Source organism: Nerophis ophidion, linkage group LG14 (genome assembly GCF_033978795.1).
Source record: "Nerophis ophidion isolate RoL-2023_Sa linkage group LG14, RoL_Noph_v1.0, whole genome shotgun sequence".
Taxonomy (NCBI): domain Eukaryota; kingdom Metazoa; phylum Chordata; class Actinopteri; order Syngnathiformes; family Syngnathidae; genus Nerophis; species Nerophis ophidion.
The window spans coordinates 29,005,350-29,031,483 of record NC_084624.1 but is presented as its reverse complement, the minus strand read 5'-3'; the positions used below and the strand labels follow the sequence as shown (position 1 = coordinate 29,031,483).

Here is a 26,134-nt window from a genome sequence, read left to right as displayed (position 1 = left end):
AACTCACGAGAGATCCTGGAGAGATTTTGGGCCATTCAGTTATAAATTGTTATTCCATTTTGCCTGTGTTAAATCAATTTATTATACATTTTTTAAACGTCACACGCATACGCCAAACTACATTTGTAAATTTATCCACCAGATGGTTTCCCATTCAAAGCATGCAGCACATTTGCTTCTCGAAAGGGTGAGTTAGTTTCTAACCCATTACTCAAGTCGACTAACACACAAGCTAGCAGTCATCGTGCAGAATAGATCACAAGCAAACTTGATGTTAAAGGGAGACTGCACTTTTTTGGAATTTTGCCTATAATTTACAATCTTATATATTTATGTATGTAAATATATATATATATAAATATATATATATATATATATATATATATATATATATATATATATATATACATATATATATGTGTATGTATGTATGTATATTAGGGGTGTGGGAAAAAATCGATTCAAATACGAATTGCGATTCTCACGTTGTGCGATTCAGAATTGATTCTCATTTTTTAAAAAATTGATTTTTTTTTTAAATGTTTTTTATTTTTATTTTTTTATTATTATTATTATTTTTTAATCAATCCAACAAACCACTACACAGCAATACCATAACAATGCAATCCGATTCCAAAACCAAACCTGAGCCAGCAACACTCAGAACTGCAATAAACAGAGCAATTAGGAGGAGACACAAACACGACACAGAACAAACCAAAAGTAGTGAAACAAAAATGAATATTATCAACAACAGTATCAATTAGTTATAATTTCAGCATTGCAGGGATTAAAAATCCCTCATTGACATTATCATTTGACATTTATAAAGATTAAAAAAAAAGAACAATAGTGTCACAGTGGCTTACACTTGCATCGCATCTCATAAGCTTGACAAGACACTGTGTCCAATGTTTTTACAAAAATAAAATAAGTCATGTTTTAATAGTTAAAACAAATTTATTGCAATCAGTTGATAAAACATTGTCCTTTACAATTATAACATCGTTTTTAAAAAAATCTACTACTCTGCTAGCATGTCAGCAGACTGGGGTGGATCCTGCTGAAATCCTATGCATTGAATGAATACAGAATCGTTTTGAATCGGAAAAATATCGTTTTTGAATCGAGAATCGCGCTGAATCAAAAAATTGATATACTATTGAATCGTGAACCAAAGAATCAATATTGAATCGAATCGTGGGACACCCAAATATTCGCAGCCCTAATATATATATATATATATATATATATATATATATATTATAAAATGTATATACTGCCCTCCAAAATAGTTTCTCTCTTTTTGATAAAATTAACATTAGGAGAATTGTTACGTGTAAATGGAATAAAACAAACAACATGTTTACTTGACCCACTTCCTGGGAAACTTATCAAGGAGCTCTTTGTATTATTAGGTCCATTAGTGCTAAATATTATAAACTTACCACTTTCCTCTGGCACTGTTCCCCTAGCGTTCAAAAAAGCGGTTATTCATCCTCTCCTTAAAAGACCTAACCTCGAAACTACCGACAATCACCTTCCCTTTATTTCGAAAATCATCGAAAAAATTGTTGCAGAGCATCTAAATGAACACTTAGCACCGAAACAATCTATGTGAAACCTTTCAATCCGGTTTCAGGGCAAATCACTCTACGGAGACACCCCTCGCAAAAATGACTATTGATCTATTGCTAACGATGGATTCTGATGCATCATCTATGTTGCTTCTCCTCGATCTTAGCGCTGCTTCCGATACCGTCGATCATAATATTTTATTACAGCGTATCAAGGCAGTGCATCTCCCATACCAATGTGACCTCGGACTATGTTAAGGTAACGTGTGGAGTTCCCCATGGTTCGGCCCTTGGCCTTGCACTCTTCAGTATCTACATGCTGCCGCTAGGTGACATTATACGCAAATACGGTGTTACCTTTCACTGTTATGCTGATGACACCCAACTCTACATGCCCCTAAAGCTGACCAACACGCCGGATTGTAGTCAGCTGAAGGCATCTCTTAATGAAATTAAATAATGGATGTCCACTAACTTTTTGCAACTCTACGCCAAGAAAACGGAAATGCTGATTATCGGTCCTGCTAGACACTAACCTCTATTTAATAATATAACTTTAACATTTGGCAACCAAACAATTAAACAAGGCGACTCGGTAAAGAATTTGGGTATTATCTTCGACCCAACTCTCTCTCTGCCTTCTTTCTTCTCCGTAATATCGCTAAAATTTGCTCCATTTTGTCCACTATCAATCAATCAATGTTTACTTATCTTACCTAAATCACTAGTGTCTCAAAGGGCTGCACAAACCACCACGACATCCTCGGTAGGCCCACATAAGGGCAAGGAAAACTCACACCCAGTGGGACATCGGTGACAATAATGACCCAGTGGGACGTCGGTGACAATGATGACTATGAGAACCTTAGAGAGGAGGAAAGCAATGGATGTCGAGCGGGTCTAACATGATACTGTGAAAGTTCAATCCACAATGGATCCAACACAGTCGCGAGAGTCCAGTCCAAAGCGGATCCAACACAGCAGCGAGAGTCCCGTTCACAGCGGATCCAGCAGGAAACCATCCCAAGCGGAGGCGGATCAGCATCGCAGAGATGTCCCCAGCCGATACACAGGCAAGCAGTACATGGCCACCGGATCGGACCGGACCCCCTCCACAAGGGAGAGTGGGACTAGTGACGCTGAGATCATTATCCATGCATTTCTTACGTCTCGTCTTGATTACTGTAACGTATTATTTTCGGGTCTTCCTATGTCTAGCATTAAAAGATTACAGTTGGTACAAAATGCGGCTGCTAGACTTTTGACAAGAACAAGAAAGTTTGATCACATTACGCCTGTACTGGCTCACCTGCACTGGCTTCCTGTGCACTTAAGATGTGACTTTAAGGTTTTACTACTTATGTATAAAATACTACACGGTCTAGTTCCATCCTATCTTGCCGATTGTATTGTACTATATGTCCTGGCAAGAAATCTGCGTTCAAAGGGCTCCGGCCTATTAGTGATTCCCAGAGCCCAAATAAAGTCTGCCGGCTACAGAGCATTTTCCATTTGGGCTCCGGTACTCTGGGATGCCCTCCCAGTAACAGTTTGAGATGCTACCTCAGTTGAAGCATTTAAGTCTCATCTTAAAACTCATTTGTATACTCTAGCCTTTAAATAGACCCCCTTTTTAGACCAGTTGATCTGCCGTTTCTTTTCTTTTCTTTCTCTCCTCGTACCACCTCTCACCGGTGGAGGGGTTGGGCCGGGGGGACACCGGTCCGGTGGCCATGGATGAAGTACTGGCTGTCCAGAGTCGGGACCCAGGATGGACCGCTCGCCTGTGTATCGGTTGGGGACATCTTTGCGCTGCTGGTCTGCCTCATGTGCGGTCCTCTCCAAGGTTTCTCTTTGTCATCATTGTCACTGTCACCGACGTCCCATTGGCTGTGAGATTTTCCTTGCCCTTATGTGGGCTCTACCGAGGATGTCGTTGTGGTTTGTGCAGCCCTTTGAGACACTTGTGATTTAGGGCTATATAAATAAACATTGATTGATTGATTGATTTATGTATATGTAAGTATAAATGTATAAACATATATATATATATATATATATATTTACATATATATACATTTTGACGTAATATTATGGTTTATTTTGTAAGGAAAACTAATGTCAGAATGACTGCAATGCATGCTTTTAGACACAGCCAAAGACGTCCTTGGTAGCAAACATGGCGCCTGATGTTAAGTTTGCCATACTCTCGTTATACACGGATCTGACCTTGCTGTTTGAGAATCACTGGTATAGCCTAAAGCTGCCAGATTAATAGATAGATACATCATAATCGATGCTATTGTGTGAACTCAGAAGATCTCTGCTCGGTCTCATTGGGCCACTCTTGCACCAGCAATTAATTGAGAATATTTTCAATCTTTGAAAAAGCCTTGCGGGGATGGGATTTCCCCACCGCACCCCCAAAAAACGAATAAGTACAGACGCGAGACAGTTGTACAAGGCGTTTAACCTTGCACTATATATTGATATGCTGTGCGGCATGTGCCCGATGGCAAAGTCAAAACACTGGCATCCCAGCGGGCTCCTCGTTATCCTGCTCCCACTATGTCGGGGAAAAAAGTGGAAAACCCCTCTTTCATCAGCCGCCGCCGCCCATGAACCATTAGGACTTTTTATGTTTGTTTTCATTCTGTGCAGCTTGTGTCGGTGTTTGATAAGAACATCACCTTAGCGCAGGATGCAAACGGTGGATTTCAGCGTAACGTGACAATTAAAATGGCCGCATGGGGAAGCGAGTGATGCTGCGTCGTCTCTATATTTAGACGCCTCTCACATGTCCCTGCATTTTTCAGGGTTACCTGACACTGAACGGCAGGTCTCAGGGTATTAGGCTCCTGTTTGTACTGTGAATGCATGTAAATAAGGCTTAGCGAGGGGCGGATACCTGAGGGTCATCCATTTAGTGTCCAACTTTATATATTATTCATGATTGTTCTTTTACTGCCTTTGAAGCAGCTACGGCACATGGAATATCATGAAACAGGAAACACGGGTGGAGCTCTAGATAGCAGACTCACACATTGTTCCAGAATCTGACAAAAGAGCAACAACAAAAAAATGACCCACACCCTTCGTCGGCCACTCAGGAAAGAAACACCCAGCTCATCTCTCTTATTTATTTACAGTCTCTCTTCCACCGACAGACATTCCTGAGGTATAGAGGACGCCCTGGAATAAACTGTGCTGCAAGCGTAAAAAATACAAAACAGAACAAATGGCGTCCAGGTGTGTCTGGAATGTTCTAGGGAGGCATCCATGGAACAAAAGCAGAGGCATATCGAGAAGAATTCATATTAAATGATAGAAATCCTCCAGTTCTGAAGATGACTGACAGCTCAGACAATTCAACCGACCTGTGTAGCCCTAAAACTTTTACAGGAAGAGCCCGGTTCTTATAGTCTAAATTAGTTGTTAGTCACGAGACACGGTCGTGGTTTTGCAGCAGATTCCTTTAAAAAAGAGCAAAGCACTGCTGTCATAATAGAGGATCTTTGACTCGCAGTTTAGGAGGAGGCCCTCAGAGACAAAAGCGCATTCCTGACATTCAGAAGACTTTAGACCAGCAGAAGATCCATAAAAGCAGAGCCCAGCACCTCCTATCTCATAGATCAGTGGTTCTCAAACTATTTTTACTATGTCTGAAAACCCTTAACTCTCCAAGAAACACCATAATCACCAACATTTGAATACAGTAGCAAAGTAGGCTCAAGAAGTTTTATTTACATGTATATTTACTAAGTTTGGCCCCTGCAACATCGCACACAATGCACAATTATGATCAACAATGATACTCCATATACCATATTTTTCGGACCATAGGGCGCACCGGATTAAAAAGCGCACTGCCGATAAGCGGTCAGGTCTTTTTTTATACAAAAGGCGCATCTGATTGTAAGGCACAAGAAAGAGGTCATCTTATGATTTTTTTTCTAAATGTAAAACACTTCCTCGTGGCCTAAATAACATGTAATGGTGGTTCTTTGGTGAAAGTGTTGCATAGATTATGTTTTACAGACCGTCTTCAAGTACCTTTCTGATAGTCTCTTCAGGATGCGCCGTTTTGTGGGCGGTCTTATTTACGTGGCTCACCTTGGACAGCGTTTTCTCCTCGTCATCTTTGTTGTAGTGGTGTAGCGTGCAAGGACGGGAGTGGAAGAAGTGTCAAAAGATGGAGCTAACTGTTTAAATGACATTCCGACTTCAATTAATAACGGAGCAGCATCTCCTCATCCATGGCTCAATAATGCAATATCAACATCTGTAATGTGTCCCGTGAAAAACTGTTCAACCGGAACTATCTAATAACTAAACTGTCGTGGGTGAATTATGTAAACCCACTACAGTTTTAGTGCTTTAATAGCTAGTCTACTGACAGATATAAGAAAGAACTTTACGCTACCTTATTTTAGAAATGGCAACAGCGGAAGATGATTGTCACATAAAAAGGTAGAGAGAAAGAAGAAGCTTATGACTAAGCACGGACTACAATGGCAGACGCGCGCACATTTTAAGGACTTAAACAGATCCCAAATACACATCAGCAGGTACCAGAAAGTAAGAAAAGTTGCTTTTGCATAATATTGTGAAAGAAAATGCCAGATAATATGTCTGCTAACAGGTGCCATTAATAATATTTGTAAGTTTAATGCGCTGACAATCCATCAAGCCGTACGGCTTCATAGCTTACCGAAGTCGTACTAAAAATATTTTGACAGATTTTTGTGCGCTGTTTTTAATGATCTACATTGTAAATGGAACATTTAAAGTTTTGGTGTTGTTTACTCACGTCATCTTGCAGGTTATCTCTTATATTTGACTGCCATCTACTGGTCACATTTCTCATTACACCATGTACCAAATAAAATTGCTTCGAGGTCAGTAAGCACAACCAGAATTATGCCGTACATTAGGCACACCGTCCCAAGAGCTAGCTTCTGTAGCCGAGGATCGGACCGCCAAGTGCCCTGCCTTCGGCTGCCGCCCAGCTCACAATACACCCGACCTCTATGGCCCCTCCTATGAGTGGTGAGCCCATTGGAGGGATGACCCACGTTGCCTCTTCGGGCTGTGCCCGGCCGGGCCCCATGGGGACAGGCCCGACCACCAGGCGCTCGCCATCGTGCCCCAACTCCGGGCCTGGCTCCAGAGCGGGGCCCCGGTGACCCACGTCCGGGCGAGGGAAATCTGGGTTCATTTTGTTGTAATTCCATAGAAGTCTTTGAGCTGCTCTTTGTCTGATCACTCACCTAGGACCTGTTTGTCTTGGGAGACCCTACCAGGGGGCATGAAAGCCCCCAGACAACATAGCTCCTAGGATCATTGGGACACGCAAACTCCTCTACCACGGTAAGGTAGCAGCTCAGAGTGGAGGAGTTCAAGTACCTAGGAGTCTTGTTCACGAGTGGGGGAAGAGTGGATCGTGAGATCGACAGGCGGATCGGTGCGGCGTCTTCAGTAATGCGGACGTTGTACCGATCCGTTGTGGTGAAGAAGGAGCTGAGCCGGAAGGCAAAGCTCTCAATTTACCGGTCGATCTACGTTCCCATCCTCACCTATGGTCACGAGCTTTGGGTCATGACCGAAAGGATAAGATCACGGGTACAAGCGGCCGAAATGAGTTTCCTCCGCCGTGTGGCGGGGCTCTCCCTTAGAGATAGGGTGAGAAGCTCTGCCATCCGGGAGGAGCTCAACGTAAAGCCGCTGCTCCTCCACATCGAGAGGAGCCAGATGAAGTGGTTCGGGCATCTGGTCAGGATGCCACCCGAACGCCTCCCTAGGGATGTGTTTAGGGCACGTCCAGCTGGTAGGAGGCCACGGGGAAGACCCAGGAACACGTTGGGAAGACTATGTCTCCCGGCTGGCCTGGGAACGCCTCGGGATCCCCCGGGAAGAGCTAGACGAAGTGGCTGGAGATAGGGAAGTCTGGGCTTCCCTGCTTAGGCTGCTGCCCCCGCGACCCGACCTCGGATAAGCGGAAGATGATGGATGGATGGATGGATTAGGCACACCGGGTTATAAAGCGCACTGTTGATTTCTGAGAAAATGAAACGATTTCCGAAAAGTACTTTACATTATATATTTTACAGACTCCACTGGTGGTACGCATACCACAGTTTGAGGATCACTGATATAGAGGATCTTTGACAAGCGTTTTGCAGTAGGTATTCAAAAAAACGTTCTAAAGAACTTAAATGGACGTGGTTTATAAGAGACGAAATACGAAATGTATTTTTAGAAATTTTACTTATTTCGCTTCCTCATACGGAAACGGGGGCGTTGCCTATGCTAATCAGGAGCAGATGGCACACTGTTGATTAGGTTCCAGGTGCAAATAATCATGCCTCTTGGTGAGTCCCACTCAGATTATTTCTTCGGAAAGGAACATATTTGTAAACCAGGACCTAAAACCTGAGCAGAGACAGAATGATCAAACTGGTTTCACTGTTTTAGGACCCAAAATGGACTGCCAGAGCATCTTTGGTCTACACTGAGGGGTTACCCCGCCTCCCTCTTCCTGCTGCTGGATTCCTCAGACAAGAATGTTTGGAACAAGCCTCTTTGTGCTGGGAGCATCTCAAGGGGACTTCACATCTCCTCACTCCTTAAAAGCAACTCTTTATGTCAGGCCTGTCCGCAGAGGTACGGCCCGCAGGAAAGAAAGGTTTTTTGTGGGTGTAAACATGGCGCCAGTTGGCAAAAAGTGCAGACCTGCCTGAAATTATTGTCATGAAGCCAATATGAAAAAATATATAATATTATGATAGTATTGATGACTTGTGCCAAGGTGGTAAGAAACTTTGCAAATAAATCCTGATGACAATACAGGAAGACCTCAGTCTTCTTGAATAATCCGTTCCAAAATGTCCAACAAAAACCGAATCGTATCTAAACCGAAGCAATTTTCCCAACAAGAAATAATGTAGATCTGTTCCCGACACACGAATATGAACACAAAACACGTTTCATAAAATAATTACAGTTTCACATGCAGAAAACAATGTCAAATGAAATCCATGTAAATAAGAAATTAAATGTTTCGAACATTTTGGTGACTGTACCTTGTGTGCAAAAGCGAAGCTATATTTGTTGACGTGCCGAGTTTACAACTAGACGTGTCACATGCAACAACGGTATCGAAATACGGCGCTGCTTGATTTTATGTGAGTTGATATCCGGTCGTACCGATGGACTTGGATTCAATTTGGTGCCCATCCCTAGTGATAGATGCTAGCTAGTATGGCTGTGCGATAGAACGTTGTTTAAACCTGACAGGCATGGCTTACAGCACAGGTGTCAAACTCAAGGCCCGGGGTCCAGGTTTGGCCCACCACATCATTTAAACCTGAAATGAGTCAATAAAGCATTTTATGATTTATGGCTTTTGAACTTTGCGTCGATAACAGTCTGGATGGTTCGCTTCCCCTTTGGAATATTTCCAAAAACAATTTGAAATGTGGACTCGTCAGACCACAAAACCCTTTTCCACTTTGCATCAGTCCATCTTGGATGATCTCGGGCCCAGAGAAGCCGGCGGCGTTTCTGGATGTTGTTGATAATGGCTTTCGCTTTGCATAGTAGAACTTTAACTTGCACTTACAGTGGTTTCCTGAAGTGTCCCTGAGCCCATGTGGTGATATCCTGTAGAGATTGATGTCGGTTTTTGATACAGTACTGTCTGAGGGATCGAAGGTCACGGTCATTCAATGTTGGTTTCCGGCCATGCCGCTTACGTGGAGTGATTTCTCCAGATTCTCTGAACCTTTTGATTATATTATGGACCGTAGAAGTTGAAATCCCTAAATTTCTTGCAATTGCACTTTGAGGAACGTTGTTTTTAAACTGTTTGACTATTTGCTCACGCAGTTGTGGACAAAGGGGTGTACCTTGCCCCATCCTTTCTTATGAAAGCTTGAGCATTTTTCGGGGCGCTGTTTTTATACCCAATCATGGCACCCACCTGTTCCCAATTAGCCTGCACACCTGTGGGATCTCCCAAATAAGTGTTTGATGAGCAATCCTCAACTTTATCAGTATTTTTTGCCACCTTTCCCAACTTCTTTGTCACGTGTTGCTGGCATCAAATTGTAAATGTAATGATTATTTGAAAAAAAAAAAATAGTTTATCAGTTTGAACATCAAATATGAATGAATGGTTTATTTTGAGCCATGCAAACAAAACAAGAGAATGACATAAAATACAAAAGAAATATATAGATACATTATTTTTACACCTACATTGAAAACATTACGTGTGACTAATCTTTTGTAGATGTCAAGATTGGCTCAAAAGGGAGTGGGAAGAAGTAAACTTATTAGGTCCCACCCCTATACATATACAATATATATATACAATATATAATACAATAATATATATAATATAATTCAATTTGGTGGTTGCTGCTATATATTGTCTATATAAAATACATTTAAATTCACACACACTTACATATATACATATGTACACACACATATGTACACAACACACACATATATACACCCACATATATACAATTTATATATATATATATATACATACATACACACATGCATATACCCAAAATACACACATATCCATCACACACACACACACACACACACACACACACACACACACACACACACACACACACCTGTATAAATACTATAAATATAATATTATATATAATATACACTTTTGTCTAAACATTATTAACAGTTTATGGTGCCTATGGGAACAAGCTTTCATTTTGACTGTGATATTAGTGGTTAAAAGTGGATCTGTGGCTATGGAGCTACTGCCCCTGATCAACAGGACCTGAGAACCACTCTTGCTATGTGTCCTATGCTGTGCATTAAAAGAGACGAGGGGAGCCCCCTGCCAGAGGAGTTATCCACAAACAGAAGATCCCCCACTCGCCTAACCGGTACTCCAGATAGTGTACTTATTATGTGTCCTATGCTGTGCATTAAAACAGACGAGTGGAGCCCTCTACCAGAGGAGTTATCCACGAACATAAGATCCCCCACTCGCCTGCCCTGTACTCCAGATAGTGTACCCAAATCCCTTTTCTTAGTTTCCATCGGCACCAATTCTTTAGTCAGAATTCATATTTGTTTTTACATTTGCAGAAAATTAGTATTACTCAAATTGCATATAGGATTGTTTGTGTACACACACACACACACACACACACACACACACACAATATGTTGTCTTTGTTGCATATTCAAATGAAAATGGGTTGAAAATGATTTGCAAATCATTGTATTCCGTTTATATTTACATCTAACACTATTTCCCACCTCATATGGAAACGGGGTTTGTACATTTCTATCCATCCATTTCCTACCGCTTACTCCCTTTGGGGTCGCTGGTGCCTATCTCAGCTACAATCGGGCGGAAGGTGGGGTACACACTGGACAAGTCGCCATCTCATCGCAGGGTTTGTACATTTATATCCATAAATTACATACAGTTACAAGCGGCCCTCTTAGGGCAGCCATAACTGCGTTGTGGCCCTCAGTGTAACCGTGTTTGACACCCCTGAGTTACACCCTACTAGCTATAGCGCTGTTGGACAGAGGCTATGTGTGGACGTAGGTTCGAGCCCAGGCTTATGTTGTGTCCACTTTCCTGCACTATATTTGTTTTTTTTACATCAGTCTTTATCTAAAACGTCCTCTACTTTCACTTTCTTTTTTTAAGCTGATGCAAGCCGAAATGACGCGTTAAACGGTCAACGGCGGAGACATAAATTGGAGATAAGTGACGTTTTTATTTTTGCTCTCATGCGAGTGTTTGGATGCGCTTCCTTTTGTTGGCCACTCAACATGTCACCTAAATGGAGATTAACGACTTCCTCGCACAGCCCCCAAATCCACTCAGCCCCCTCAGGGGAGGCAAGGCGTTGGGTGGTGTCGGTGGGCGGGGTTTGTCTGTCCAGATGCCCAAGTCTCACCTGTCAACTGGCATCAACCTGCATTACCTCCCATGCACGCAGAAACAGACCACCTGGCGGCTTGCTGCATTCCTTTTGGCAACCCGATCCCAGTCCGTTAAAAAAGGCGCTCAGGTGCATTAACTCATTCCTTCCCTTGCTGGAATGAATGATACAGTAAATTTCCCAACAGGTTAATTGGTCTTCACCTTTTTGTCTTCATAGCCAGGACAATGTTTATTGCATCGAGAAGGGACAGTTAACACAATTTCCACACAACCCACTTGGCAGATGGTGCATAAAGTATCAAAATAAATTAATGGAATCAGTCCAAGGGGGGCAAATGTGGTCCACTTTTCACTCAAATAATCCACTGAAAGCAGATTAAAGATTAAAATAGAGGTCAATTTATATGCAACGGCACAGTTTGCAATAAGGAAGTACTGTTGAGTTTAAATGCTGGATTTAAAAACATACTCAGCGACCACTTCATCGGCAACTAACCAAATGACTAAGATCATAAATAAGGTCATAACGTAAACACATGGTCTTTTTGACATGAGAGCTGTCAAAAAGACATTTAAAAACTCTCCATTTGGGTTTAGACACACCTTCTCATTTCAATGTGTTTTCTTTATTTTTATAACTATTGGGGACAGTGTGGCAAAGTTGGTAGAGTGGCTGTGCCAGCAATCTGAGGGTTATTGGTTCAATCCCCACCTTCTACCATCCTAGTCACGTCCGTTGTGTCCTTGGGCAAGACACTTCACCCTTGCTCCTGATGGGTCCTGGTGAGCGCCTTGCATGGCAGCTCCCGCCGTCAGTGTGTGAATTTGTGCGTGAATGGGCCAATGTGGAAATACTGTCAAAGTGCTTTGGGCTCCTTTAAAAAGGGGTAGAAAAGCGCTATACAAGTACAACCCATTTACATTATAGATTGTCACTGAAGGCAACAAAACTATGACACCTGTTAAGCGAAAACCATTTCAGGTGACTACCTCTTGAAACTCATCGAGAGAATGCCAAGAGTGTGCAAAGCAGTAATCAGAGCAAAGGGTGGCTATTTTGAAGAAACTACAATATAAAACAAGTTTTAAGTTATTCCCCCTTTTTCTGTTAAGTACATAACAGTCTCGCCTACATAACATAGGCGAGACGTAACAAATGCATGGATAATGATCTCAGCGTCGCTAGTGGACAAAATGGAGCGAATTTTACCAATATTACGGAGAAGAAAGAAGGCCGTTTTAGTAACACTCTTAATGTGTGACTCAAACGAGAGAGTTTGGTCAAAGATAATACCCAGATTCTTTACCGAGTCGCCTAGTTTAATTGTTTGGTTGTCAAATGTTAAAGTTGTATTATTAAATAGAGGTCGGTGTCTAGCTGGACCGATAATCAGCATTTCCGTTTTTTGGGCGTTGAGTTGCAAAAAGTTAGCGGACATCCATTGTTTAATTTCATTAAGACAAGCCCCCAGATGACTACAATCTGGCGTGTTGGTCAGCTTTAGGGGCATGTAGAGTTGGGTGTCATCAGCATAACAGTGAAAGCTAACACCGTATTTGCGTATGATGTCACCTAGCGGCAGCATGTAGATGCTGAAGAGTGCAGGGCCAAGGACCGAACCCTGGGGAACTCCACACGTTACCTTAACATAGTCCGAGGTCACATTGTTATGGGAGACGCTGTTAAGTACATAATGCCACATGTGTTCATTCATAGTTTTGAAGCCTTCAGTGAGAATCTACAATGTAAATAGTCATGAAAGTAAAAATTTATGCATTGAATGAGTAGGTGTGTCCAAACTTTTGGCCTGTACTGTTTATATTGGTAATCCATCCATCCATTTTCTACCACTTGTCCCTCTCAGGGTCACAGGGGGGCTGGAGCCTATCCTCTGGACAAGTCACCACCTCATTGTTAGGTGTAAATGTTGTGTCCACGTTTAAAGGGGAACATTATCACAATTTCAAAAGGGTTAAAAACAATAAAAATCAGTTCCCAGTGGCTTGTTGTATTTTATGAAGTTTTTTTCAAAATTTTACCCGTCCCCGAATATCCCTAAAAAAAGCTTTAAAGTGCTTGATTTTCGCTATTTGCGATGCGACTATCCATTTCCCTGTGACGTCATACAGTGCTGCCAATGTAAACAAACAACGGCGAATACCACAGCAAGATATAGCGACATTAGTTCGGATTCAGACTCGGATTTCAGCGACTTAAGCGATTTAACAGACTACGCATGTATTGAAACGGATGGTTGGAGTATAAAAGTATTGAAGAAGAAACTGAAGCTATTGAGCGAATAGCTATTGACGCTATTCATAGCCATAGCATGGCCGAATAGCTGCGTTATCATCGCCGGTAAAATGTGCAGACCAAACGATCAGGACTTTCGCATCTAGTGACACTGGAGCAACTTAAATCCTTCGATTGGTAAGTGTTTTTTTTCTTCGCATTAAATGTGGGTGGAAGGAAACGTAATATAGTTGCAAATGCATCTGCAGGTTATTCACACATCTCTGCCATGTCTGCTTTAGCACCGCCGGTAAATAGCATGTTAGCATTGATTAGCATAGCATGTTAGCATCGATTAGCTGGCAGTCAACATCAACAAAACTCACCTTTGTGATTTCGTTTAATTTATCGTTGCAAATGCATCTGCAGGTTATCCATACATCTACGTGCCATGTCTGCTTTAGCACCGCCGGTAAATAGCATGTTAGCGTCGATTAGCGTAGCATGTTAGCATCGATTAGCTGGCAGTCACGCCGCAACCAAATATGTCTGATTAGCACATTAGTCAACATCAACAAAACTCACCTTTGTGATTTCGTTGAATTTATCGTTGCAAATGCATCTGCAGGTTATCCATACATCTCTGTGCCATGTCTGTCATCGCCGGTAAAATGTGGAGCCACTTTGGCACATTCAATGGGGGTCTGGCGGCAGACACTTTCGCATCTTCGGGCCAGTGGTGCAACTTGAATCCCTCCCTGTTAGTGTAGTTACACCCTCCGACAACACACCGACGAGGCATGATGTCTCCAAAGTTCCAAAAAATAGTCGAAAAAACGGAAAATAACAAAGCTGAGACCCAGTGTTTACAATGTGTTGAAAATTAAAATGGCGGCTGTATTACCTCGGAGACGTCACGTTCTGACATCATCGCAAAAAGCGCGATAAACAGAAAGGCATTTAATTCGCCAAAATTCACCCATTTAGAGTTCGGAAATCGGTTAAAAAAATATATGGTCTTTTTTCTGCACCATCAAGATATATATTGACGCTTACATAGGTCTGGTGATAATGTTCCTCTTTAAGTCTCTCTGCAAGATGTTCGTTCGTGTAGGCTTTCCCCAGGTTGCAAATGAAACCTGGCCCAAATCTCTCCAAAATTATCATAATATATCCTGTGGATTTTATATATCTTGAAAATTACCATTACCGCTATTTTTTTTTTGAGACGGCCAAAAATAAACTTTAAAACATTATATAGATTCACCTGTTCACAACATTAGGTACACCTGCACACTTTCCGATACAGAGCTGCATTAAAAAAAGTAGCTCACTGCACTTTGCATGTCAGTATTTGTCTGCACATGCCAAGATTATATGACAATAATACAATAATATTTTTGTGACCACCGGTCCCCAAACTACAGCCCGCTTTTAACCAAAATCCGTCCAGCAGGAAGTCCCAAGTAGAAAAAAAACATATATATTTTTTTATTATAATTTTCTAATCCATTTCCTACCGCTTGTTACTCTCGGTGTCTCCTAGCCCCTCAGGCAAATTAAATTGTCTAAAAATGCCTTTTCCTATTGATGTTGTGACATCATCGCATACACACACACACACACACATATATATATATATATATATATATATATATATATATATATATATAAATCCATATACACACACACACACACACACACACACAGCCCAGCCCCCGGCCACATTTTTTTAACCCAATGCAGCCCCCGAGTCAAAAAGTTTAGGGACCCCTGTTCTAGTCTATAGAGCACACTGGTATATAAGCCGCATCCAATAACATTTCGGAAGAAAACATATTTTTCCATATATTAGCTGCACAGGATTAAAAGCCGTAGATATATACGTTGTAAAATGAGTTCTTTACACAGAACGGTTTTGTAAATGTTTATTTACATTTGTTTCCAAACAGTGCCTGTCAAACGGCAGTCAAAAACGGCTGATCAAACAAAACAGAAATCATCGTCATGGACCCACTAGCTGTGAAAGCTAGCTCTCCAATGAGCTAAACAGACTCAATAACTCCATGGTGACGTTTTGGTGAATTTACGAAACTGAAACAATACAAAAAACGCCAGTGTACGTTAATAATAATAATAACACAGTCACAGACACTCGTAAACATGCTAGCATTATAGCTAATACTAACGACGATAGCTTGATTACATTACAAGAGCACGTATAAATATGCAAGAAAACACTCCTACAGACATCATAAATAGGACGGCTTAGGAACTGTAAATTTGTCTAGTTATATTGTAAAATTTGCAAATGTTGCTTTGAGTGATGAGTGAGGAATCCATAAGAGTTGAAACACTAAGAATGACTAGAACAGTGTTTTTCAACCATTTTTGTCCATTTAAAAATCCGGAGGCACACCACCAGCAGAAAACGTTAAAAAGTGAAACTCCACCAGGTCCTCCTCGTGCCTTATTTTGAGTTTGTTGGTGTTTTCCTGTGTGTAGTGCTTTACTTCTTGTCTTGTGCTGTTATTTTGGTGAGTTCCTGTAGCAGTTTTATGTCCTCCTTTGAGCGCTATTCCCCGCACCTGCTTTGCGTTAGCAAGCAAGGCAATTGAAGTTGTTGCTATTCTTCTTTGTGGGGACATTGTTGATTGCCATGTCATGCACGGATGTACTTTGTGGACGACGTCCACTTCTGCTCCATTCGCTGCAAGTTTTTGCTGTCGTCCAGCATTCTGCTTCTGTTTACTTTGTAACCAGGTCAGTTTTACTTTCATTTTAAATAGCCATCCCTATGCTTTATTGCCTATTCCTTTGTTCATTTTTGGCTTAAGCGTTACATACCTTTTTTTACCTACACGCTGTGGTCTGCATATTGGGATCACAGTTCTACAGCCAAGTTCTACACAGCACGAACACTAAGGAACGGCACGGTATTTGCAAATTATAATTATTCATTTGCAAAAAAAATATTTTTTGGGACCAATTAGGTGAAGTTGCATCACTTCCCACGGCACACCAGACAATATCTAACGGCACACTAGTGTGCCGCGGCCCAGTGGTTGAAAATCATGGAATTAGACAATCTCCCACGGCACACCAGACTGTATCTCACGGCACACTAGTGTGCCGCGGCACAGTAGTTGAAAAACATTGAAATAGACAATCTCCCACGGCACACTAGTATGCCGCGGCACAGTAGTTGAAAAACATGGGACTAGAAGACGGAATGGCATTTTTATTACTTCACGTTGAAAGCACTAAACAGAAAAAAATACTGTAGACGTTCACCCCGAACTTGTCCAAAAGATGGCACCATAACACAAACAATAACACACTTTTTCAGTATCTGTTAAAAATTATTTGTTGAATTCAAAACATGATGGCCATTTATTAGGAGAAGTCCATTTACTAGCCGCAGAGTGCAAAGCGTAGGAAAAAAGAAGCGGGGATATATGTGTGTGTATATATATATATATATATATATATATATATATATATATATATATGTGTGTGCATACCTGGAATTTACAGTATTTACCTGCTCTTTTTTTGTGTGTGTGCGTTTCCTCAAACTCAGCAGGCCTCATACAGAGCTCCTCCCCCTCTGGCTAATAGCTTGACTTAATGTCCAAATAAGTACATCCTGTGTACCCCTTTGACATCACAACAAGGCCAGACTGCAAAACCCCGTGAAAAGAGGCATCCAAAACTACATGCAAGTTTATCATTTAACACTTTGGCATTGTTTAACACAAATATCCAACATTGTGACAACATTTATTCAATTGAGAAAAGACTAAATTCTTCATCGGTCCTCTTTAAGAAAGTACCGCAGAATTCCCAAGTTATGACGTCTGAAGTCATTCACGTGCGTCGCCAGTTGACCAGCTTTGCTCGAGCCCCGGCCGTGACCCCGAACAGGACGAGTCGTATTCCGTAACAAACAGCTGAGATGTGTTACACGCTGAAATGTTTGGAAATGTGACCCGTTTCAAACGCATCATCCAGCCAAACTGAGACCGATAATCCAACGGATGCTGTGCCTCCTCCTCTCGTCTTTCCAGCGTGGTCCCCTCCCAGACTCTGGAAGATGACCTACATTATTGCACCGTAGGCTCCAGAGACGTTCGGCGGCGCAGCCTGCATCCTGGCACCAGAAAGCACACTCAAGTGTTCCGACTAAGACGAGCGGAAGATGGTAGCGCGGTGCAGGATTAGCGCTCCTGGAGGGCCTAGCCGCCTTTGATATGTGGCGCAACCTCATGAAGAAACACACACTCAAGGGGAATGTTAAACGGTGAGATGGAATCCTTTGTATGAATCATTGATGACCCCTCCCCAACACCCTTAACACTCCAAAGTCTGATCCCCGCAGGCCAAAAATAAGCACAAATGTAATGTTCTCATTAAAGGCACATCCGCTAATGAAGATGCTAATCGTCTGATGTGTTCCATGCTGGGAAAGATGGTCGCTGGTTAAGACTCCGCCGTCTTATTTCCCTGCACAAGGTAGGTCACTGGTTGTTAGCACCTGAAGCTAACGTGTCAAGGCCTCTCTGCCTGGAGGCCAAAATGCATGAATTCAATCATTTTTCTCCGTGCTGCCATCTCAAGCCACCCACCTCATGCGTCACACTTTACTGCAGCACACACTCCCATGGAAAGAAAGTCGTTTGCAGACTGACTGCACAGTGAGCACGCCGCTCATGTTTTTTTTATCATCATCAAGGGACAATAGTAATGAAAATTATAGGTAGTCCGTGTACAGCTTGTATTCTGTTTACTTTCCACTGAAAGTGGCACAACAGACATTATTATTGTCTAAACCAGAGCTGGGCAAGTATTTTGACTTGGGGGGGACACATTGGGAGAAAAAATGTGTCTGGGGGGGGGGGTCAATGTGTATGTGTGTATAAATGATATATACACCTTTTAGCTGTAAAAATCTGCTGTACAGTATGTGTATGTGGGTCCCTTATTTTCAGGAACACTAAAACCAAAAGTCACAATGTCCGATACGAGTTCTAAAGACGTTATGACGGACCACCTGAGAAAAACGGAATGGAATTTCACAGTTTTTTTACGGAATGGGACACCCAAAATGTACATTAAAGTAAAGAAAGTGGCATTTAAATTTTAACTACGAACAATAAAACACGGAATATTAACAACATATGAACATCGCTCCTCAATAGTTATGTATCTTTTTATAAAATCAAGCAAAACACAACAAAAATGTAATAAACAGCAAAATATGAATGCAAAGTGTAATAAACACCAACAATATGATATATATTGTCCCTGTGATGAGGTGGCGACTTGTCCAGGGTGTACGCCACCTTCCGTTCGATTGTAACTGAGATAGGCTACAGCGCCCCCTGTCCCCGAAGGGAATAAGCGGTAGAAAATGATGGATGGATGGAATATGATATATTTTTACTTTTATGCAGACATTTGTTGTAAAAATGTCTCTGTTCCTGACACGTGTGTTTTGGGCTGGCTGCTCTGAAAACAAAACCCGCCCACTCTACTTTGTTCCTCGTCTGAGCTACTGTGACATAGATTACCGTAATAACTCCTATAACACTCAAAGGGCAGATTTCAACTATTGAAATACTTTCTATAATTCAAGATTTACGGTCATTTAAAAACAGCACGTCATAATGGCGGCTACAGTTTTGATGTTAAAGTTCTAAAAAAAATTATTCAGAACTTCCTGCGGGCCGGATTGAAAATCTTAATGGGCCGCATGTGGCACGTGGGCCGTATTTTGCCCAGGCCTGATCTAAACACTAGTTGGCAACACAAGTCAGTAGCAAGATAATCGTGTGGCGGTATAGCGTCATTGTCTAGGGCTGCATGAGTGCTGCAGGGCAATTTTAAACATAAATTCCAACATGTCCAGTGACATTCTGAAGCAAAGTAGGAGCCCCTCCCCTGAAAAGCGAGGCCGCATTGCAGTTTTTCCCAGCATAACAACAAGTCCATCGGAGCTTGTCACAAGGGTGGTACTCAGAGTGTCCGCCCTGAGATGGGTAGGTTGTGAGTTCAAATCCCGGCCGGGTCATATCAAAGACTATAAAATGGGACCCATTACCTCTCTGCTTGGTACTCCATATCAAGGCTTGGAATTGGGGGTTAAATCACCAAAAATGATTCCCGGGCGCGGCACCGCTGCCCACTGCTCCCCTCACCTCCCAGGGGGTGAACAGGGGGATGGGTCAAATGCAGAGGACAAATTTCACCACACCTAGTGTGTGTGTGACAGTCATTGGTACTTTAACTTTAACTTACGGACTGGGAGCATACACTACTTTTTACAACTTTTACAACACCTCGATTTACAAACTCAATTGGTTCTTCAACAGGATTCGTAAAGGGAAAAGTTTGTACATTGAACAATTGTCCATTAGAAACAATGTAAACATGACAAACAGGATCGAGCCTTGACCATATTTTAATAAAGTGTGTACACTTTGAACAGAGTTTAAAGTGCTATACTGTACTGTTTAATAGTTCAAAACAATTTAACCTTAAAAGCCAGGTCACTGCAAGGGTTGAGAATAAAAAATAACATCCACTTTACCCTGTTGGTTAAAGTGGGAATGTCGGGGGCTGGAGGTGGGGTTAGTGTCGACATTACTGTGGAAACTTCCTGAATGTTTCAAACCACACAAGGCTTGTCCATTGCTTTCTTTGGACTCATATTGAGCTAGCAGAACTAGAAAAATGCGGACTTCATAACGGCGCCAAAGCTCAGCGCCAACATTTTCAAACGAGAGGTAATACAAGAAAGGTAAAAATATAATAAATCTACCTGTGGTCGCATAGCAGAAAGTTATGTACCAGAGTCACTTTTGCATCTCATTGCACATAACTCTTGTGTCTTCAAAGACCCTCCGTTTGAAGTTCAAAACTGAGGCTGCACTAGGTTTTAAAGATAGGGGGAGAATTAACTCCCAGAAGATGCATGAAAAATAATATAATTCCAGTGATGTATTATTATGATTTGTGTTATCCACTGATGATAATCAGGTGTGTATCATACAACCTCTATGCTACAATTTGAAGCAAAGGAACAGTTGACAGGTTTAGTGAATGACAGGTTAGATGGCTGTGTTCAACATTATATTTTATCCACTTTTTAATTTGTTGGCATTTAAACATAAACATAAATATATATATATATATATATATATATATATATATATATATATATATATATATATACATATATGTGTATATATATATATATATATATATATATATATACATATATGTATATGTATATATATATATATATATATATATATATATATATATATATATATATATATATATTGTCTCTGCGAAGAGTGGTAAGGACAAATGAAAAAATCATCAGGACTGCTCTTCCTCTGATCAAGGAAATCACAAAAAGCCGCTGCATGACCAGGGCTTAGAAAATCTGCAGACTCCTCCCACCCCCACCAAGGACTGTTTTCACTGCTGGACTCGAGAAAGAGGTTCCGCAGCCTCTGTAGGTTCTGTAACAGCTTCTTCCCTCAGGCCATAAGACTATTGAGCGCATCATAATAATCCCCTCAACTACCCCCAAAAACGAATTAACTCGCTGGAATATAAAGATAATATAATACACATCAATAAACGTGGATGCATATGTAAAAGTGCAATATATTTATCTGTACAGTAATTATTTATTTATATCTGCACCTTATTGCTCTTTTATCCTGCACTACAACCAGCTAATGCAACAAAATTTCGTTCTTATCTGTACTGCAAAGTTCAGATTTGAATGACAATAAAAGGAAGTCTAAGTCTAGACACACACATATATACATACACACACACACACACACACACACACACACACACATATATATATATATATATATATATATATATATATATATATATATATATATATATATATATATATATATATATATACATATATATATATATATATACATATATATATATATACATATATATATATGTTTGTGTATATGTGTGTGTGTGTGTGTGTGTGTGTGTATATATATATATATACATATATCCACATTCAAACAACATATATGTTTCCAAAGTGCTGCACAACAATATTAAAAACAATATTCAAATATTATCCTTAGCTTCACCAATGACAGAATAAAAAATAAAAACAATATAAAAATAAAAATGATTAAAAACTATTTTAAAGGGTAAAACTAATTAAAACAATAAATACAAATCAAAATGTAAAAAAACACAGAGGACCACACAACTCATGTAGTGGTAAAAGCCAAAGAAAAAAATTGGGTCTTAAGACGAGACTTAAAACGCTCCACTGTGGAAGCAGTTTGAACATGGAGGGGCAGAGTGTTCCAGAGCTTAAGGCCGACTACAGAGAAGGCCCTGTGTCCCCTGGCTTTAAGTCTGATCTTGGGCACCACGAGCTGGAGCTGGCTCTCAGATATAATGAGGTGCCAGTACATCCATCCATCCATCCATCCATTCATTTTCTACCGCTTATTCCCTTTTGGGGTCGCGGGGGGCGCTGGTACATGTAAAGCTTTAAAAATAAACAGCAATGTTTTAAATCAATTCTAAAATGAACAGGGAGCCAGTGCAAACTCTGAAGAATTGGGGTTATATGCCGGCGTTTCCTGGCCCCTGTTAAAAGTCCTGCTGCCGCGTTCTGGACTAACTGCAACCGGGAGAGAGCTTTTTGGGTAATGCCGGCATAAAGTGCATTGCAGTAGTCCAGGCGACTTGAAATAAAAGCATGCACGACTTGTTCAAAAAGGTTAAAAGATAAAAACTGTTTAACCTTTGCTAAAAGGTGAAGATGATAAATATACTATTTTAAAACACCATTGACTTGTTTGTCAAGTTTAAAATCATTGTCTATAGTGACGCCAAGGCTGGTGACCTTGGGATGCACATCATTTTGCAATGGTCCCAAGTCAGTGAGGGCTGGACCAAAAACTAAAATTTCAGTATTTCCCTCATTCATTATTAAAAAATTCAGGGCTAACCAAGCCTTGACATCACATAGACAGTTAAGAAGGGGTGTCAGGGGGCCGTGGCTTTTTGAAATCGGCATATAAATTTGGCAGTCGTCTGCATAAAAGTGATAAGACACTCCATGCCTCTTAAAAATCTTCCTAAGAGGGAGGAGATATAGAGCGAACAGAATGGGGCCTAGACTATATCCCTGAGGGACACAGGTGTGTATATATACACAACCCTATTTTCCATATGAGTTGGGAAATTGTGTTAGATGTAAATATAAACAGAATAAAATGATTTGCAAATCCCTTTCAACCCATATTCAATTGAATGCACTACAAAGACAAGATATTTGATGTTTAAACTCATAAACTTTTTTTTTTTCTTGCAAATAATAATTAACTTGGAATTTCATGGCTGCAACACGTGCCAAAGTAGTTGGGAAAGGGCATGTTCACCACTGTGTTACATCACCTTTTCTTTTAACAGCACTCAATAAATGTTTGGGAACTGAGGAAGCTAATTGTTGAAGCTTTGAAAGTGGAATTCTTTCCCATTCTTGTTTTATGTAGAGCTTCAGTCGTTCATCAGTCCGGGGTCTCCGCTGTCGTATTTTACGCTTCATAATGCATCACACATTTTCAGTGATTTGCAAATCATTGTATTCCGTTTATATTTACATCTAACACAATTTCCCAACTCATATGGAAACGGGGTTTGTGTATGTATGTATATATATATATATATATATATACATATACATACATATATATACATATATATATACATACATATACATATATATATATACATACATATATATATATATATATATATATATATATATATATATATATATATATATACACCGGTATATACATAATCGCATATTTACATGTACGTTAAAAGGTACCAATGATTGTCACACACAGTAAGTGTGGCGAAATTATTCTTTGCATTTTATCCACCACCCTTGATCACTGCCTGGTAGTGATTGGAGCAGTGAGCAGCAGCGTTGGCCGCGCCCAGGAATCATTCTTGGTGATTTAACCCCCAATTCGGAATTTGAACTCACAACCTACCGATCTTAGGGCGGACACTTTAACCACTAGGTCACTGAGTAGGTTTATATATATAATATATAATATATATACATCCGTGAAGGGTGGCTCCCGGCTGATGACCCTGCAGCCGGCACCACATGGCACTGTCGGAGGTGCGTCAGGCAGTAATGCCCTGCAAGTGTTGATTTGTGCTTTCATCTATCTTAACTGGCTTTCCAGTGACTACTGTGAACAGAGCAGTTGGCATCCAGGAAAAGACTGGTGGGCAGCCAGGGAAGACTGGCTGGCAGCAGGAAAGACTGCACCAGGGGTGGAGGGGCCAGTTACCCTTTTCCACATGTCTGTGAAGCAAGCTCCATGGACTCCCTAACCTAACTACAAGCAGCATAAGGAAAAAACAGCCCGGCGGTCCACCGAGAGGCGGGATGGAAGATGGACCAATCAGGACGGATAACACGGAAACGACTGATACGGCAATGACGAACGAGCAGAGGATCCTCAGAGAATGTGGCTGTGGGTGGGCCAAGGAAACAACCTACCGGGGCCTGCGAATACACCAGGGAAAGGCAAAATGCGGCGGTGGCCGCAACCAGATGCAAGCTTGCACTGCAGAAGCAGATCAGACAAGGAGGAATCTTAGCCAGGTTGAGCACCACAGTGCTATTGATCCCACCATTGCAACTGGTGAGAGAGAGGAGGACCAGCCTTCCCAGCAGGAGGGGCAGCAACAACAGCACAGCCCGCAGCACAGTGAAACACCAAGTACAGAACCCACAAGAGGAACATCAGAGAAGCATATCCGGAAAGCCAAAGTGAAGTGGCCAAAAGCCAACGACAAAGACTCTTGGAGCAGATTCGATTTAAATTTATGCACCACCCTCCAAAGTGTGCTAAGAGGCAGTGTAACTTCCAAACTAAACATTATGGGAGACATTATCTACGAAGAAGGGAAAGAGCGATTCGGATTGATGCCACAGAGGAAGATCGTTCCCAAACAGAACGGGAGACGGGAGAGGGAAATCCTCCAGCTCGTAAAGGAACGCCGCCTCTTGCGCAAGCAGTGGAGGAAAGCCAACGACCAGGAGAAAGTCGGCTTGAAGAACCTGTGGGACCAGATCAAAGCAAGACTCTCACAACTGAGGAGAGCTGAAAGGATCAGGAAACGCAGAAGCCGCAGGGAGAAAGCAAGGGCAAGTTTCTTCCGGGACCCCTTCAAGTATGCTCGAAGCCTGCTAGAGGAAAAGAAGAACGGGACACTCCAGACCAGTGAGCAGGAGTTGGAGGAACACATGACAGTCCAGCTCAGTGATAGCCAAAAGGAGCTCCCCCTCGGATCACCGGGGCACGTACCTCGCCCACCTGAGCCTTCCTCGCAGTTTGACGCCACCCCACCAAGATGGGCTGAGGTTAAACAAGTGGTTGAGCGTGCAAGAACTGCTTCAGCACCCGGACCGAACGGGGTACCTTACAAGGTTTTCAAAAACTGTCCCGGACTCCTGAGGCTGTTGTGGAAGCTGATGGGCGTTGTCTGGAAAACCCAGTCAATACCATCATCATGGAGCAGAGCAATAACAACCTTTATCCCAAAGGAGAGCAACTCCTGCAACATCGACCAGTTCAGAGGCATTGCCCTACTAAATGTGGAAGGGAAGCTTTTCTTCACCGTGGTGGCGAAGCGGATGACCAACTACCTTCTGGCAAACAATTACATCAACACCAGTTGTCAGAAGGCAGGCGTTCCAGGCTTCCCTGGCTGCGTGGAGCACTCAGCCATGATCTGGGAGCAAATCCAGTCAGCCAAGCGCAACAAAGCGGACCTGCATGTGGTTTGGTTGGATCTGGCAAATGCCTATGGATCGGTTCCACATCAACTCATCAGCTTTGCACTCAACTTCTTCCACATTCCATCATGCATCCAAAGTCTGGTAGTAAACTACTTTAACAACTTCGAAGTCTGCTACACGACTCAGGAGATCTCAACTGGTTGGCACCAGCTAGAGAAGGGAATAGCAATGGGTTGCTCTATCTCTCCAATACTGTTCACAACAGCCTTCGAGATAATCCTTATTGGTGGAAGACAGATGGTCCGAGGAGTGAGATCTGAGTCAGGCCAGCGACTCCCGGCGCTGCGGAGCTACATGGATGATGTTACCACCCTCCTCCAGACGGCTGCATGTACCTCCAGACTCCTGAAAAGACTTGGGGAGCTCTTAGCATGGGCACGGATGAAAATAAAACCTGCCAAGTCCCGCAGCCTCTCCATCCGGAAAGGAGCCAGGAATGACAACATCTCATTCTCAGTGGATGGCGA

General features: G+C 41.8%; 1 protein-coding gene and 1 long non-coding RNA gene across 3 annotated transcripts in view; one reads left to right on the top strand and one right to left on the bottom strand.

The window, feature by feature from the left end:
- Positions 1–8,740, top strand: part of LOC133568419 (uncharacterized) — a 60,155-nt gene extending 51,415 nt beyond the window's left edge. The window contains exon 6 of one of the 2 annotated variants that reach the window (XR_009809600.1): positions 8,052–8,740. This is a non-coding gene — a long non-coding RNA (uncharacterized LOC133568419). The remainder of the gene's footprint in view (positions 1–8,051) is intronic. The other variant, XR_009809599.1, reaches the window with a different exon arrangement.
- bcl2b (BCL2 apoptosis regulator b) overlaps positions 1–26,134 on the bottom strand; it is a 75,169-nt gene that overhangs the window by 44,105 nt on the left and 4,930 nt on the right. The window lies entirely within an intron of this gene.